We start from the raw sequence: 18,448 nt of genomic DNA, 5'->3' as shown, positions 1-18,448 counted from the left end.
TTGTTTGACTATATCTGAATCAAATAGTCCAAACATAAGAATACATTAATTAAATCTGTGTAAATGTGGAATGTGCTATTTACATTCAGATGTCTACATTGTATATCATCTTGTCCAGCTCCGTTCTCATTAGCCCAGAGAAATTCACAGAATCATGGAATGGTTTGGGTTGGAAGTACTAGTTCCATCTAGTTCCACCCCCCTGCCATGGGCAGGGACACCTTCCACTAGACCAGGTTGCTCAAAGCCCCATCCAACCTGGCCTTGAATGCTGCCAGGGATGGGGCATCCGCAGCTTCCCTGGGCACCCTGTTCCTCATAGTGAAGAATTTCTTCCTGATACTTAGTCTAAATGTACCCTCTTTCAGTTTAAAGCCATTCATCCTCGTCCTATCACTCCAAGCCCTTCTAAAAAGTCCCTCTCCAGCTTTCTTGTAGGCACCCTTTAGGTACTGGAAGGCTGCAATGAAGTCTCTCCAGTGCCTTCTGTTTTCCCGGCTGAACAGCCCCAACTCTCTCAGCCTGTCTTCATGGGAGAGGTGCTCCAGCCCTTTGATCATCTTTGTAGCCCTTCCCTGGACTTGCCGAAACAGGTCCATGTCCTTATGTTCGTTGCCCCAGAGCCGAATGCAGTAGTCATTGCCTGATTACAAGCTGTAGGTTTATGTCTGCGTTCAGCTGCTGACATCTGGAGGTGTTTAGCAATGTGCAGACTTAGGTGGTGTTCCTAATTAAAAGAAGGGTAAAGAGGTATGGGAGAAGAAAGAGGGGAAGAATTATAGAATGAGACACTCCCCCCAAACCATTAGGGAAGAACCCAGATGCTGTAGGGAGTAGGGACGGGTGAAAGGGGGAGATGCAGTAGTAGTTTCCCCACTTGTTTATGATCATTCAACAGTTCAGGTGTGGCCACATTGGGGGTCTTGAGCTCCTCATTAAAGAGTGCCCCCGCAACCAGCCTCTTTCATGCTCTTAGCACAGGAGCTGCACCCCAGAGAAAGAAACGAGCCCTTGGGAATGATGGGGCCAGTGCTGCCGGGCCATCTCTTCATTTGGCTGCCCTTCAGGTCTAGCCTAATCTCAGTTCTTGGGGAATATGTGCAATTCGCCTTAAAAGTAGCATGGCCCTGGATTGTATGTACCCTATAAAATTGCATGTCCTACTGTCCCTTCCTACACTGTAAGTATTTGAAGTGGCAATGCTTACTCCATCAGTATTGGTATTCTGTATTTGTCAATTGGAGAAGAGGCCTATGCATAGAAGGGAAGGTAGATGGGAGTGATGATCACCTTCCCTGGTGACAGTCTGTTAGTACTTCTACCATTAATTTTTTTTCTCAGTGCTTGTAACTCGGCTATAAAAATATCTCATGCAGAGCCTTTCAGAAGAGAGGATTAAAAAAAATAAAAAAGTAATTAATCTGTTTCACAGCAATGCAGTTTTGGAAGAAGACATGTATTTAACAAGACTAGATGTTTCAAAGGTTAAAGAATGATTAGATATTCAAAAACTTAAAACATTTACAAAATCTCAATCTCTAAATAAGATAGTGAACGCTGCTAGTTGGTTGCTTGCCTTCAGCTTTTCTAATAGACAGTGATATTTAATTTCATAAGTGTTGATTTATTTGTGGTTTCCCATTAATCATAAATATATTTTTATTACTAAATTGAAAGTTTATGTAGTATGTGCTAGCATAATGTATGCTTGTTACGTTAGCTGGTATCCAGAGCCTGTATTTGTCACATACCCTGAGACACAAGAAGCAAAAGATCCAAGACCAGACACCTTTATTCTGCATTTCCTTCTTACAGGCCATAAGCATACTATAAGAGCTGTATTGATGTCCCTTCACAGTTTCTTTCCATCTCCCATAACTTAACCAGCCAGAAACAACGGGGATGCATTAGCAGTTATAAAGTTAATTGGAAGAAAAGCAGTTACATGCTCTGTACAGGTGTTACTAACAAGCTCATAAGGGGAAACAGCGTGAAGGTACTAATGACCCGGTGGGGAGCAGCTTGCTTAGTTTCTTGAATTATAACCCCCTCTCTCCCCAGCTCCAGCTGGGAGAAATAACCCACCCTTTTTGATGGACATCCACCACCCTCTATGTACACACGCAGTCAAGCTCTAATTCCCTTCACAGATACTTCCCAGCAGCGATCTACCCTCTGCTAACGGGAACTCTTCAACCAAGTCAGAAGTTCCTCCCGTTACTCCATGGTCACTTCTGTAAACCTTAGACATACTAAATCTGTCCTTCCCTTGCTCCCTTCCCCCTTAGCAAGTTTCTTAGTTAGGATAATGGTTTAGAGAGCTGTTCGCACAGAGCGGTATACTCTGTTTCTACCCTCGAAAGGAAAATAGCCATTAAATACCACATGTTTTGGCATTCCTAAAAAAAGAAAAATAAAAAAATTGAGGGGTAGGAATGGAGCTTTGAAATAGAGAAGCCAATGTACCTTGATATGGGTTGCATTTTATTTGAATTTATATATTTGTAAAATTTATTTTTATTTCCAGTCTTGCTTGAAGTAGAGCTCTTCAGGCAGTACATGCGGGTTGTTTAACTAGAGATAATTTCATGCAAATAAAAAGAGGAAATAGATATGAAAGCTTATGCTTTTGTGTATGCAGTGTTTAAGCAGCCTTAGACCAGATAAGTGAATTATTTGGAGTTCAATTTTTGTTTATCCCAGAGCTCCCTGTATCGTGATCTAGCACAGTAAATGATCCTCAAGGTGAGCACAAATGTACTTGGTGCAGTAAAACATGAGTTATCAATGGGACTCATTAACAGAAGGCACTCTCTGCGATTTTTCCCATTGCTGCAGCTGTTAAATGGACATTCTTGCAGTGCAGAGATGCTGATAGCCATTGCTCGCTCTGCTGCTGTTGTGCTCCTGGTACACAATTATTACGTTCCTGTCATGCAAGGAAATTGCACAAACAGCTTCTGTACTATCCTTTTCCGTCGTAGCTGTGAGTTTAAGAGGTTGTGGACTGCAAATTTGGGCTCATTTTTCCCACTATAGATCCCAAAGGAAGGAATGAATCAATAGTCACTAACAGCTTCTTGGGCTGATTCGTTCTTTGCTGCTTTAAGCTTGAATTTCCCCTCTCATAGTGAAGGAGAATATAGGTACAATAAAGAGCACCTATGTGGCTGACTTGATTCTGATAAATATCTCTTTTAAACCTTAACTTTTTATTATTTTTTTTTTAAAGAAAGGATTTATGCCGTCTCAAGTTTCTTCATCATCCATTTTCAGGTCAGCTCTTGTGTGCTGATATTGAACTTGCACAAGATATTAAGTGGTTCATTATAATCAGTCTTTTGTCCACTGCATTGGCTAAAATTACATTAAAAAAAGTGTGACCAATGTTCTGCTCTCTGCAAAGAATGAGTAATACCTGCTTGAAAGAGTGGTAATTGCTTTATATACAAAAGCAGGAGTTTAACAATAACCAATCTCTTCATTGGGTGAAGCATAGCCCAAGACAGTAATGTTTCATCTTTGCTTGTTTGCTTTTCTTTCTGTTGCTTGAAAAGCAAATACTGAACAGGCGAAAAATCTAAGCTGGTTTTAAAAAGAACTCTTGCATTAAACTTTACTAAATTGGATAAAGAAGTTGACATTACCTTTTTTTTAACCTATATCTACAATTGTGTTGCTTTAGTAGGTTTTAAAATAAAAGGAGTGTGGAGTGGTGCTCAAAACTAATGTGTTTTGTAACTAGCAAATATGTTTCCAACTGCTTTTTTTGTTTGTTTGTTTATATATTTATTCAAATGCAATGGATGTTTGTAAGAAGAGCCATCCAAACGACTGGGCTCACATTGCATCTGTATGAACTGTACAGCAGCCAGTTTAATTTCACAGAAGGAACTTCAGGACAAGGTTCAGAAGCCAAAATCCTGTTACAAAAATAACTTAGCATATTCACTAGCATATCATTTTCCATCTGAACATTTTGAAGTACTTAATTAATTGCGATTGATTTTTGTCTTGTGCCATTGAGATAAAGAACTTTTATTCTCATGCTTTACAGAGGAGAAAGCTGGATTATCAGCTGGTGCAATGCAAGAACGTTCACTAGGGTTATGTATCATCCTCTTTAGAAGTTCTTTGCTTATACTGAGGTTGTTCTTTTACTTTCAAGATGTAGCTATAGATTTTTAGACAGTTCCTGCAGATTTCACCTGCTGTCTGCTTGCTGAGTTCAACATGAGCATTCTCATTCAGATGTTCAGCTGCAGGCTGCCTGCTGGTACTTTCCAGCCCAGTTTCCATGGAAATGGGAATTAGAGGGGTGAAAATAAAGCAAGAGAAGTATTTTCTTAATCTTCTAGCTAATCCGGAAGTTCTCATGCCTTGGTGTCAAGGTTGTTTTGCTTTTTTAGTTGGCTAGGCATACGGTGGCGACTTCTGCAAAATAAAAAAATAAATAAAGCCCATCATTAGAGCTGTTATGAGCAATACCTGTTACCTTAACTCTCTGGAAGTGTCAGGGATCACAAGTAAAGGATGAAGGAGGGAGAACTGAACTGGACTGTGCAAGGATAAACTGATGAAAGGATGCGAGGAAATACCCAGTGGCAGAGGTGATAACCTGTGACAGAACTTGTCAGACATAGCTTGCATTGTGAAGAATGTTGACAGTAATTAATTGAATAGTGCCACATGAAGTGCCACTTGGGGGAAGAAAACATCGAGTTTGGAAAAGGTCTAATTTAAATGCTGCAGGCTGGAAGTGAATCAAAGGATATCATTTAATGCATTCAGAACGTAATTTGGGGCTCTCATGTTTCCCTAAAGATTCCTGCTCTCCTCTTTGCCGCCACATTACTGCCACTGCCGTATCAGCAAAGGCAGGGCTGTGGAGCAGTTGCCGTGCAGGTGGGTGTACTGTGAGGTAAAATTTCTATTTATTGCAAGCATCATATTCTTATATACACTCTTCTACCCTTTCCTCAGCGGCTGAACCCCAGTCCTGGCTTTGTGTTAGCCTGTCCTTGGAAAGAGGAGGTTGAAGATCTTGAGGCCAGACCTCTGTTTCTTTTATTTTGGCCAGAAGTGACCAGTCAAGTTAGCACAGAGTCAGGAACAGAGAGGGAGGCGGCCCCTGCCGTGCACAAAAAGGGATCGGCTATACCCGCCTCTTTCCTGACAGATGCTTGTGTGGCCTTCCCAGGCCTTTCATTCAGCTTCCCCAGCCTCGCCACCAAAAACTTTTTCTGATACATAACATGAGCCTTCCTTGCTGCAGCTTAAGCTCATTGACTTGTGCAGGCAGTGGGTGCCTCCTGCTTCTCAGTTCCTTGCAGGTACCTTTTATGTACCTAGAGACAGTTTATCCTGTCTCCCTTCTCACTAGATTTTGTTGTCTAGGTCGACAGATTCCAGTTCTCTTTTGTGTATGTTGCACTAGTGTACATCTGAACCCTGACATGTTTTGATTGTAAGTCATTGAAATAATGAGCCTTTTTTCACCCCCCGGATTTGTTTAGGAGAGAATGCATGGTGTAGCAGTTATCTAACATGACATGTGACAGTTCCCTAAGCATGGCATCAGCTTTGATTAGCTAATATGTCTAATCTCCCATCTTTGTGCTACAGAAACTCTCATATACTCATATACATACAAATCTGTGACCTTCTTCCAGAAGACTTGGTTGACTTGGGTGGGTATGTCAACACTGGCCATAGACTTGAAAAAGAAGGGCTTTTCTTTGTTTACTTGTTTTCCTTTAATACTGGTTCAGTTCTCAAAAGGTGATCTGATAGTGGCAATGAATGTCACTTAAAGAGTTTAATACCAAGAAGTTTGAGTAAAGATACCAAAATCGTTTATTTTAGTATTCCTGAGTGGGTTCAGGAAATCACTTCTCTATTTCCTGATTCTCTTCCCCTCACCACAGCCTACAAGGTGAATATAAACCTATTACCCAGACTTCGGTTTTCACCAGTGTTTTTCTCTAGCTTTTCTCATATCTATAGAAGATCAGCAGCACAGAGAGCATAGCCATAAGGGATCAAAGCATTAGTTCCACTTCTCGCAGGGATTCGGAATCTGGATAAGGCACAACTGGCACTGAAGAGCAGGTAGTTTGCAGTGATGTTAAGAGGAAGCTCTCAGGCTGTGGAAGAAATTATCTTCTGAAGTTAGTTTCCATCATTTGGGTCATCTTAGACTTCTTAGTACTGCTAGATGACTAGCTAGAATAAGGAACTACACAGCTTTGGTCTCAAACCAGCCAGACGACTGCCTCGCCCTTTTGGATTTTGCATCTACCTAGGGCTGTCCAGCTTAATTCACTGAGATCTGGTCTCTATGTGGAACAAAAAATATAGGCATTTTGGAGTAGACTCAAGCTTCAGAGGGGTCAGGTTTATTACCTCAGGGTCCTCAGACTTCAGTATCAAGACCTCCAGGTATAGAGGTTATTAATACATTGGTCCACTTAATAATTGGACAGGCAAAGAGACTCTGGATATGTGTGAGCGTTCAACTGTTTTAAGACTTCAGCTGGCACAAATGTCTGTGCCATTCTGCTTATGGAGTAAAAAGCATGGTCACAGCACAGTGTACTGGTGCTTCAGTCTTTGCACAGTGTCCTAGTTGGCTACTGGTATAGTACAAGGACGTTCTGGAGTTGAAGGTCCTCCACTGCAACTAGCTCCTCCCGAGAGATGTTTTTCCTTTCTTATTACTGTTACGAGAAGTCATGGTTGTGCTTCTCCCAAAACTATGTAGTCTTAAAAACAAAAAAACTAGAGGAGATTTCACTGATGTTTAGATACCATGTTAACTGTTCCAAGATAAATGTCCTCCTTCGAAAGGTGAGTGCTGTCTAGTCCCTGCGCTCTTGGTGCTGGCTATGAACTGATAGCTGTAAAATAGCACTTACTCAACAGTCTAACCCTCATATGTGTTGGGGGAGTGGGGGCTGAAGAAGGGGCTCTAACTGGTGAAACTTAATTATAGAAACAGAAATGTATGTGTGTCTGCAGCCTCTTTGCCTAACATCATAACAGCCCTGGTGGCTGCAGGTGTGTAGGAAGGAAATTCTCTCCAGAAAGCAGCATCTCTTGCAAGAAAGCTTACTTGACCTTTATTTCTGAAATGTTTTGTAAAGCATTCCCAACGTGTACAACTCAGCTACCGAAGGAAAAGAGAAGGGTACATCAGCAACACAGAAACTGCAGGCACCTCTGATAACTGGCCATGTTAGTTATGTGGCTAAGTATTGCTAAATGAAAGCAGCGTGTAGAATGACTGATCTCTATACGCCAGAGCTTGGGATTTTTGTTTTTGAGTTTTCATCTATTTGTGAAACGGTTGCCCAGGCAGTATATAAATCATGGACTGAGGGCATGTCTGTGTGCGTGTGAGTGTACTATACACAGGCACTCTCCTGTGGAGGAACATGGTTTTGAAGTCCACTGCCAAAATGTACAACTTGGCTGGTGCAGTGCAGTGTGTGGGTACAGTTGAAGAGCATGTAATTGAGCAGAGAAGTCAAAAGATAGACATTTCTACTCATACAGCAAGTAAGGCAAAATGTTAATACTCTTTTCTAGAACAACTACCAGTCAATGGTGAGGAGGATAGGGAGTTCATATAGGTCTTGGAGGAATATAGGTGTAATTTTAGATGAGTCTTGGATTCATTGGTTTCACATGGATACAGTAGACCACACTGATATTTCACTACCACTAAAGAATTTGATCATGGACCAAAAGAAACTATTCCCTCACCTTTTACAGCAGGGGTCCTCAAACTACAGCCCCCCAGGGTCTTCAATCTGGCCCCCGGTATTTAGAGACACACACACACTTCTGCCGGGGGTTGGGGGGGGAACCAAGCAGCCGCAGATGACTGCCTGCCACTTCATCCACGCGCCGGCCCCCTGGTTAAAAAGTTTGAGGACCCCTGTTTTAAAGTCTCAGGGGTGCCTACACAGATTTTGTCTTATTCTCCGTTTCTGTAGTGTCTTGCCTCTCTCTGGCTGCTTTGAGGCAACTCGGAGGCAAGGACAGATCTCTTGGCTGGTATAACTTAATCGTACCTAATTCAGTTGTGTGAAGTATAGAAGTAATAGCTATGCTTTACTTGCTACCAATTTTTTAACATGTTGATTATATTCCTTTTTGTCTTAAATAGCAATTCAGCTGTTTAAGTAGATTATTATCCCAAAAATATATCCTTTCATGATCTGGAAGACTCCCAGTCCTGAGAGGAGAAAGCAGTGGAAATAGTATCAGAAGTGACTGTCAGTCTTTTCTCCCAGGTTCACTTCAGTTGTATCATAATCCCCAATTTTTGGAAGCCCTTCAAGGTTTTGAAGGTTAAAACATTTTTTTCAGGGGATGTGGGAATAATGGATTTTTTCAAAAAAAGTTTTCATGTAAAAAGAATGTTAAGTTAGAAAAAACAAGGACTAGAATTCACATTGCTAACTTGTAAATAGAAATCATTTCAAGAAATTAAGTTTGCTTTATTTTGTCCTTCTCCAATCCCCACCCACCCACGCCCACTCGTCCACCACCCTTTTTTACTAGAAGAGTGGGAGAGTGGGGGGGAATTTGGGTTCTGGATCTAAGGTGCTTGCAGTGTTAGATAACTTATTTTCTTAAGGTGCCTGAACCATGTCTGTCTACTCTAAAGCATGCTGCCTAATTTGGCGTAGTCTGCCACATGCTTTGGACTGATATTTAACTCCCTAGGACTGAATTACAGATTTTTTAAAATATGTAGCATATAAGCCTCTTCATGATTAAAACCATGAGAGCTCTCTTTTTCTTCCAGCTGTGAATTTCCCAGAAAAGGACATCCCACTTTCACTGACGTACTGATGGAGATGCCTTCCAGAATTACCTTTTTCTCTTCCAGCTGCTTTTATTAATGTACAATTTTTCCTGTCCTTCCTATTTCTTCTTGTAATAGCTAGTGGGGTGGTAGTACTAAAGCATACATTTGATTATCAAAACATCTGAGCGTTTCATGCTTTCCATTTAAAGATAAACTACAGTGATGTTCTCTATTCTTAAAATGTTTTTTTCTGGGCTAGAATGATTTTATTTGTAGTAATGCTGTGTGACGTGGTTCTCCTGTCTTTTGGGATACTATAACATAATGGGCACTATAAATAACAGCTGCTAATGTCTACAATCGTGCACAACAGGCAGTAATTTAAACACTTGTCTCTTTTCTGTCACGATGGGAAGTATCAAACACTTCTGCTCCAATAATACATATGATCCCCAAAGCTGTTAGTGTTGCTTATTGTTGAAGTATATTACCAGAGGCAGTGCTGCACCCTCTGCACTTGAGATTAAATGATAGCAAATGCTTCCATGCATGTGGTTTAGTTCTCTCAGTATGCATTGGGTAGGAAATCAGTGGTATCTCCAGAGAATCTCCCCCAAACTGCCAGCCAAGAGGAGTGATGATGTTAAGCAGGGAAAAAACAGAAAAGGAGCCTAGTAAACAGCAAAAACTGTCCTATTATCTTATCCTCTCTGGGGCAAAGATCATTGGGGCAGGGAAGGAGCGGAGGAGGTGAAGATGTTTCACCATGAAGGGAGGTGATGCTTCAGTATACCTCTGTGAAAGCAGTTCTGCAAGATTAATGCATGTTGTCACTTGTAGATTATAGTGATTTTATTAAAATAAGTTGGTTTTCTGGACTTAGGTAGTTAAATGCTTAAGTGAGGAAGTGTGAATTTGTGGTTGACCAAGGCTGCTGTCCAGGGTCCCCCAGGTCTTACCTGGACACAGCTTAAAATCAGGGAGGCTGGGAGGGGTAAGAGTGCAGTACCAGAGAACCTACGAGAAGCATAACTCACAACTGCGCTCATCTGACAGCAAACCCCAGCGATGAATCATCTGAAGATTTTCAGTGCTGTATATATAGGAAGCCTAAACTTACCAAAGAATAGAGGTGGCATGACGAAAAGCCATGGGGGCATTTGCAGTCTTTCTCACCTTTATATAATGGCTTCTTGAATGTCCTTTATAAACCGAGGACTGATCCTCTGTACTGTGCCATTAAAACTTCTTGTGAGCCAGGAGCCTCCATACTGAACATGGGCAGAACAATGCTGGAGGCTTCAGCTGACAGAAGTTTAATTCGTGAACCACCTTCACAAATATATTTGGAAATTGTGAGTCACAGAATTCAGCCCACAAGGCATAAGAAATTACATCATGGTTAAGCTGTAGGTGATTATAAATGTAAGGGCTAAGATCTCATATAAGTTTCAGAGAAAGGGAAGTATGTTTTGAAAATGCTGTACTTTTTGCTCCCCTGCTTATTCTGGAGGGCAGTTGGAGGAAACAATATGAAATGGAAAAGCCTGAAGAGGAAGGACCAGCATGGCGTGGACTGTTACAAATCTCTTAAAGGAAGTGTCCTTTCTTTTGTTGCCGTAAAGACTTAGAAATTGTATACAGTCATGAGCACCTCTGCAATAGGACTAGTGATCCATGTTTCATATACCTGAGTATAAGTCTCGCAGATGTATTTTATTTGCATTAAATATATATATATACATATAATGATTCTTTTAAAAAGATCATTAGAATTTGTTACCCAGTGCTGAAATGTTCTAACTCTTTCCTGTTTCTATGGAAACCCTAACAGTAAGAAGACACAGTAAACAAATGCACTGTATTATAAGCTTCCTCTTTAACAAGACAATAATTTTATTAATATCTGTGCACATTGGTCCAATGACAGGTATTGTGCATTTGACCATCCGAACAGCAAAGTGGCTATTTCATTTTCACTGGAGACTTCTCTTCTAGCTTCAAGGGCTTTTACTTTGGTCTTTAACCATTTTCCTAACGCAGTGGTGGGGTGGTATGTGCCAGTGGTCAGTACTTTGCTGCTTGTAATACTTGCCTAGCTCAGGGGAGAGCAGTGAGTGCTTAGTAATGTTTATGAAGTGCTTCAGAAATAGGAATATGTTAAAGCGCAGAAGTGCACTTCTTGCTAGCTAATGCAGAAAAGATGAACTTATTTTGTGTGTGATTTTTTCGAGTATGCTTATGTGGCATGGTCTTCTGGGGCATAGCTGGAAAGGCATAGCCTGCTGTCGAAGAATAAAGACTATGCCTTTCGTGGAATAAGTTACATCTCAGAAAGCGGAGTGTCGTCTTCTGGAGCAATGTGTAATTGTGGTCCTCTAAGTATTTTGCGTAGCAGCAAGAGCTGTGTATGTTCTGGACTGCCAAACCCTGCAAAGACAGCGAGGAGGCTGACCTTTGTCTTCCCCTGCTCTGCCTGGCAGGACTGGCCAGCTGCACACGGGAGCGCGCAGTGCACCCCCTGAAGTGCCGAGGGCTGTGTCCTGCAGGCACCTGCACTGAACTGGGGAGCTTGAGTCAAGAAGGCAAACTTCGTACTCACCAATGATACAATGAAATTCCTGCACAGTTCCTGATCTTGCCTTCTGTTTTAGAAATGAACATTCTACAAAACCAGTTTCAGGATAGCTTACTGCTGCTGCAAGGGGTAGTCAAATTTTTAAAGGTTAAAACTGGGATCAATTGCTCAAGTGGTGCAGTGAATGATATGCCTGTGGTGTTCCTCTGGAGCAGTTTATGGAGAGTGAAGAAGTCAAAGCCCCAGTAGACTTAGGACGGGGGAAGCCTGTTTGGTTTTGGTGTGGTGGAGAGGTTGCTGGCACTCAGGTTACTGGGAATTTACCCTGAACTCTTCCTCTGGGCTGCAGGATGGCAATGAGGCAGTCACCTGCAACATCAAATGCACTTCACTTCAGCAGCTTAGAGAAGTGCCATACCATGAGCAAGATACTTTTTCTTTGCTGTGGACAATTTTTGATGCTTATTTTACTGAAGACCTGCTGTGTTAAGTATTTAACAAAATCAGTGGATAACTTTATTTGATGGTAGTTGCTTTTAAAATCCTCTAGAGAAATTGATGGGGACGAGGGGGCTATATTGATCCCCAGAAACACGAATCATTGTGTGAAGCCTTCCTGTTCTGGTGGTGGTAGGAGACACCAAGACCCCAATTTCTGGGTTTTTCTTTTCAGATTCATTAGCGGTATTCTGAATATCATTGTTACTACAGGGAATGAGATCATCTACATGTTTCATAATGTTTTGGATTCTGGATACAATGGCAGTGAATGGTGCTCCTCAAGGCACTGAATGCTTTGATGTCCAGTAAGAAGCAGGCTGTTGGATGGTCTACTTTTGCCTGTGCAAACACAAGTGTCTTGGTATCACCCGAATGAGACAGTTTTTTTAGGCAGGCCTCAGATTTGCCAATGACTCTTCAGATACTTGCTACCACCTCAGAGAGGCTGGCTCTGTGAGGGAGCCTCCCATGCTGAGACAAGCTCCTTCGTAACTATGAACTCAGGGTGCTAATGAAGGCACATCAGCCTACATAGGCAGAGAAGATGGTTTTGAAGGAGGTAATAGTATTCTAGTTTGCTTGGGTTTTTTCTAGAGGGCAGATTGCAAGTCTTCAATACGGCTGTCTTCCCATTTCTTGTTTTAACTTGAAAGAAAATAGACTGCATTTTACATCATTCAACATTTAAAGGGAGCTTATAAGATAAGACAGAGAAAGACTTTTTACCAGGGCCTGTAGTGATAGGGCAAGGGGCAATGGTTTTAAACTGAAAGAGGGTTGGCTTAGATTGAGCCTAAGGAAGAATTTTTTTACAATGAAAGTGGTGAGACACTGAAAGAGCAGAAGTTGTGGATGCCCCATCATTAGATGAGTTCAAGGTGAGGTTGGATGGGGTTTTAAGCAACCTGAAGATGTCCCTGCCTGTGGCGGGGCTTAGATTAGATGATCTTTGAAGGTCCATTCCAACCCAAACCATTTCATGATTCTATGATTTTTTGGTTTTGGTTGAACTTCATGTTATTGGAATTTAAATTTAAGAAAGGGTAAACTCTGAGATAGATTTGTTTGCTTGTCCTTTTAATTGGTGTGAGATTCTCCTTCACAGTGAAAGGCAGATTTTGGGCATAAGGTGGACATCTTCAAAATCTCAGCTGTGTATCCATGAATATACTACTGTGTTGGAAATCATTACAAGTAATAGCTGCTGGACTGCATTCATTGTCTTCTGCTAGAGCTGGTCTCTGACTTGTTTACTTAAGTAATTTATGTGTGGAGAGGCTGTAGTCATCTTTCTTCTTTTGGAACTCTGCCATTTAAGTCCTTGTGGAAGACATCCCTATGCCATTTCATTATTTTTATTTTGTTGAGTTGTAACTCAAGAGCATCACAGATCACAGATATATTCTCTGATGTTTTGTGTTTTCCTTTTCCTTAGGGCCTTTCATAACATCGTAGTCAATAACTTCAATCTTCTCCCTTGTTGGTAGCTCTTTTCATTATTTTTTTTTTATTTGTCAGCTTTATCACTTTATTAGATATTTTGCTGATTTCCCTGCCTAATGTTTTTCAGTTCCCTATAGGATTTTATGCACTTATTATTGTCTCTCTAGTTTTGCTGCTTTTCTTTTTGATCTTCTAGTTTTGTTCTTCACAACTTACCTGATTTTTTTATTTATCACTTCTTTTACTAATGTAAAAAACACTTCCTAGGTTGATATTCACTATATTTACACCTGAGTAACATAGTCTTTTGGGCTAGTAGATTCTTAGCTATTTGACATTCTGTAATGCTTGTCTGTTTTCCATGAAAAAATATTTTAGCATATTGTCATGCAAGTTATTGACAAATTACTCTCAACAGTAAACTGCAGAGCATCCTTAGCTGTCACTGACATCTTTGCTTGGCATTTTAGAAGACATATGGCTTCCTACAAAACTGTGTGGTTATTTAACTTGAATTTTGTTGCCTGCCTTTTGTATCTTTTGACTAAGGTATAAATACTGTACCATAAATACTTCTTTTCCCATTCAAGGAATCTGATGTTAGCTAAGGCTTTACTTTGAGCATTCTAGGAGAACCTGGGAGGTTTAGCTTGCAGTGGAAATATTTTGGTGTTCTGTTCCTCTCTGCTTCCTCCTGGCATTTGGCACATGTGCAGAGCAGATTAATTCTTGAATTTCGTGTCTCAAGCCATATGAATAGGATGGAAGGGAGTGCCAAGAGTTGGTTCATTTTGCAGCAGACCCAAAGATAATGGTTTGTTGTTATTGTTGTTGGGGGTTTTGGGGGTGGAGGAGGTGTTGGTGGGTGGGCCATAGAGTTAAGGATGGAATCTGCATCTATTCTTTTAACTTCACTGTCTTTTCTATTTGCACCCTGTTCAGCCAGGGTGCAGGCAGGGCGGTCATACCACCGTGCTGTTGCTCTGTAGACTGTTTCCAGAGTTCCACAACCAGCACATCTTCTCTAGCACAATTGATTCCTATTGCCAGGGCTCTCTCTTTTTTTTTTTTGTCTTTTTTTTTTTTTTCCCCGAAATAGTCTTCCTTTCCATGTATCCTGGATTGGCATTTCCAAAGTTCTTAGATGATGATAAGACTTGTCCATGATTTAGACTCTCTGGTACAGCTGTGCAGTATTGCAGTATCTCTCTTCTGTGTCTTCATGAGCATGTTCTGTATTGTAATGTTTGGTATCTTCCTTGTGGACAGTAGCTGTTAACATAACACAATTACCCATAGGCACAGTTTCTTATGGAATTGATGACTAATTCTGCATAAAGTTCAATGAAATAATTTTACAGTAATTTCTACTCTTTTGAGAATGTGATGTATGCAAGAGTTCTGCCTAAAGGCATATTGTTTAATCCAGTACAAAACGGAGTTTTTTCATTGTAATTATATCTATCTGATTTGATGGCCACAGGTTTTTCATGTACTTTTCCATTTTAACTCATTCAGATGATCATGGGAGACCTCTAGGTCTGGAGGAGAGTTTGAACAGATTGTATAGTCTCTTCCCCTTGTCTAGTGCAAGCTCTGTCTGTGCCTGCCTGGAGGTCATTCCTGCTGGCCGTGCAGCCTGTGGCAGGTTCCACAACTTTCTGAAACATTGTTGGTCTGTGTTTGGTTAGTCTGACTGTTAGATATTGTGCAAAATATTTCAAACTGAATGTACCCTGTTGCAACATTAAAAGTAATATTACTGTTCAGTCCACCACAGACATGAAGAATAGATAGATGATTGTCATCTCTTTTCGTAATGGCACTTTGTGTATCCAGAAGCTACTGCTCTTGATTTTGAGATATCTCTTTTCCAGGAAAAAAATATTGAAATAGTTTCTTGGCCTTTGACTGTTTTTTTGCTGGGAATTTGGTTGTCTTGTTGTTTGACCTGTTGGGAAAAGGTAAAACTTGCTTTGTACTCTTTCTTTCAAAGTCCTTTCCTTAGGTGTGAGGTGAGTGCATTGAAACTTCCTTTTTCAGAGATAAGAAAATGTAATCACAGTTCACAGATCACAAGCATGTTTGTCCTGTAGTTATTTTTTTAACCCCAAAATACTTTTTTTTTAAATTTTATTAAACATTTGCCTCAGTTTCTGATATTAGTTGAAAAGCAAATGACATAGAGCAACACAGCAGCCCCAGTGAATGAATCCTTCTCAAACTATGTGAGCTGGAAGCACGAGAAGGAAGTCCTAGTTTAAAAGCTCAGTTTTAAGAAATCAGTTATATATTCAGTTATGGATTGTCTTCCAGTTAAATAGGAATTAGGGCATAATAACTTTTTCAGTATCAAATACATTTTTCCTCCATTTTTTTCCTTCCCCTAGCACTTCGTTTGAGGCAAAACCAGCACTTTTAAAAAAAGTGGGGTTTTTTCTGTGTATCTCCTTATCCATAGTATCTAGTTCATTTCATTGAATTAATTTAGAAGTGACCTTTGCAGAAGGACAAGAAAAACATTTAGCCTATTCTTAATTTCAGCCTTGGAATTTTTAACATGAAAGCTTCGTTTATGTTATAGTTACTGACTCTGGGATGCACAAATAATACTGGAAGTTCAGCAGCCAATGGATAAATGTAGTAAAAAAAACACTGACTGAAGTGACCCTTGACTATTTCTGCATTTCATATTGGCATATTTTTATAAAATAACTACCATCACAGTTATAATATTTTTTTTCATTACTTAAGTGTTTTTAATTGAATATGTTCATATTCAAAGTACACACTGAGAAGTAAATCTGTAGGAGTTTAATGATTCTGGGGTTTTATGTTATACAAAATAAACAAATCCAGTTAGGCATATTGCTTCAATGATTATTTTGAACATTAAGTATTTTATGCAAATGAATTAAAGGGCATATATGCGTATAGTAAAGGCTGCATAATTGCCTTCCTTCTAGGCTTTTTCCTCCTGCAGATTTCTTAATATTAAAACCTAATCAACTCTATTTCAGCCTGTGTGTGCTATTGTGTTCTATTTATTTATTTATTTATTTATTTATTTATTTATTTATTTATTTATTTAAAAAATTCTCTATTGAATTTTCGGTCTATTGGTTTGATGTCCAGAAGTAGCTGTATCTTCTGACTGGGGTGTTCACTAGAGCTTCTGGGGAGTCGATTAATGTGATATTTTAGAGTTCAATGAGTTTGTCTTTCCTCAGGATTGCTTTGGGTTGGTTAACAAATGCAAAGATTATTTTAAGATATGGCTGTGTAGATTAAAATGATATGGAACTGACTCCTGGGCTTTCTGTCATCACAGACAGAAAAGTTCCTGTAGGCCTGACTGCTTCCTTGATGAGAACTTGATACAGCAAAGCACTTTAAAGTGTGTTCCCTCAAGGGCATTAGTGAAAAATATAATTGGCGGAACAAAGTATAATGGAGGATTTTAAATGAATTAAGAACAAAAAGTTTTTAGCAGAGGAGTAAACCCATTGTAGTGGAAGAAAGTTACAGTAATGATGATAAAAGAACTTGAAGAGTTTCAATAAATATTTCTATTCTGTATTTGACTTTTAAGGTTGAAGGCCTTGTATTATGCAGGTCAGTTAGGCTTTCTGTGCCAGTGATATCTAGGAGTAATATTAGTACCTGTGGAGTCAGGTCATTTACATCCAGGAGTCTGCAAACAGTTATCGAAGGAAATTTTCTGGTTCATTGTTAATACTAGAATAATTCAAGAATAACTGAGAAGATTCTGTAAGCTTAATTGTCAATATTATACCAGTACTCAAAGTTAAAATCAGAGTGGCATCAGAAACAAGTTCATTTCATTTGATATAAAACCTAAGTCCTATCTCATCTGTTTTGTTAGTAAGCTGTTACAGGTTTAGACTCTGTAATGGGTTTTCACATGTTTTTATGAGAGTTGGTCTTGCCACCAGAAACTTTCTTCAAGATTTCACTTAATTTCAGCTAAATGTATATAGAGTGCTGTAAACTGTTTGGCTTGATACAGGTAATTTAAAAAAAAACATTGCTCCGTTATATCAGAACAGCAGCTGGACACTGGTTGAAAGACAGATCTCAAAAGGTCGTGCAAAGGCAGTGAAGCAGGGCTGTTCCTGGGATGGCTATGCAACAAGCGGAGCCAGGTTCACCCCTAACTGAACAGCACTAAACTGGAAGTAAATATGGGGGTGGGGTGTGGGAATAATCATCTAAAACTCGTATCTGAAACAAACAATTGGAACACAATGAGAAGAATGGATAGTTGTATAAATTTATTTCATTTGTAATGTACATTGTAATGTAGCAGACTGGACGCCTTCCAACAAAATTCCTTTGGTTTGGGGGAGATGAAATAGCCCGTTGGGACCAAGAAAAGAAGGTCACAATACTATAATATCAAAGATATGTTCTTGGAAGTTTCAATTTTTTCCATTCTGTAGTGCTGGAAAAGGGACACAAAACATTGGTTTAAGATCATGCTGGGAGTTGAAGGGCTGGCTTACTGATATGGTATTTAAAGAGAGGACTAGTGAACAGGAAGAGGGTTTCAGCATTATAAATGGTGTTATTGAAATGGTTATTAGTACGTTACAGTTCTCTTGCTTGCCTTTTTTAAGTGGTCTTTGAAAAACGGATGGGCATGCAGAAGAGAGGAGAAAGACCCTTAAGATCTGGGTAAAATGCCCCACAGCCAGTCTTCGAGCTTGATCTTTGGCTTCTTAGAAACAGAGGTGTATTTTGGTTGAACCAGATGAGCATCACTCCAGAGTGAAAGCATCACATAATGCAAGATTCTCCAATTTATCTGAGAGAAGTAGAACAAGCCTGACTGCATATAAGGCAAGGTTGTTTCCATGGTGAGGGTGGTGATAGAAATGGCTGCTGGAATGCCCGTTTCCCGTGGCAAAGCCTTCATCTCTGAACAGCACCTACTTAGATCTGTTTTGTCTCATACCTGTCATGAGTTAGGATTTTTGGGTTGACTATTTTGGCTATTGAGTCAGAGGTGTATTTCTAGAATATGCATGCGACATGGGCTATGATACGTAGCCAAATAATAACCCTTTTGAACACCAGGCTCT

This window comes from Falco cherrug, chromosome 6 (genome assembly GCF_023634085.1).
Source record: "Falco cherrug isolate bFalChe1 chromosome 6, bFalChe1.pri, whole genome shotgun sequence".
Lineage (NCBI taxonomy): Eukaryota > Metazoa > Chordata > Aves > Falconiformes > Falconidae > Falco > Falco cherrug.
Note: the sequence above shows the minus strand (reverse complement) of the source record.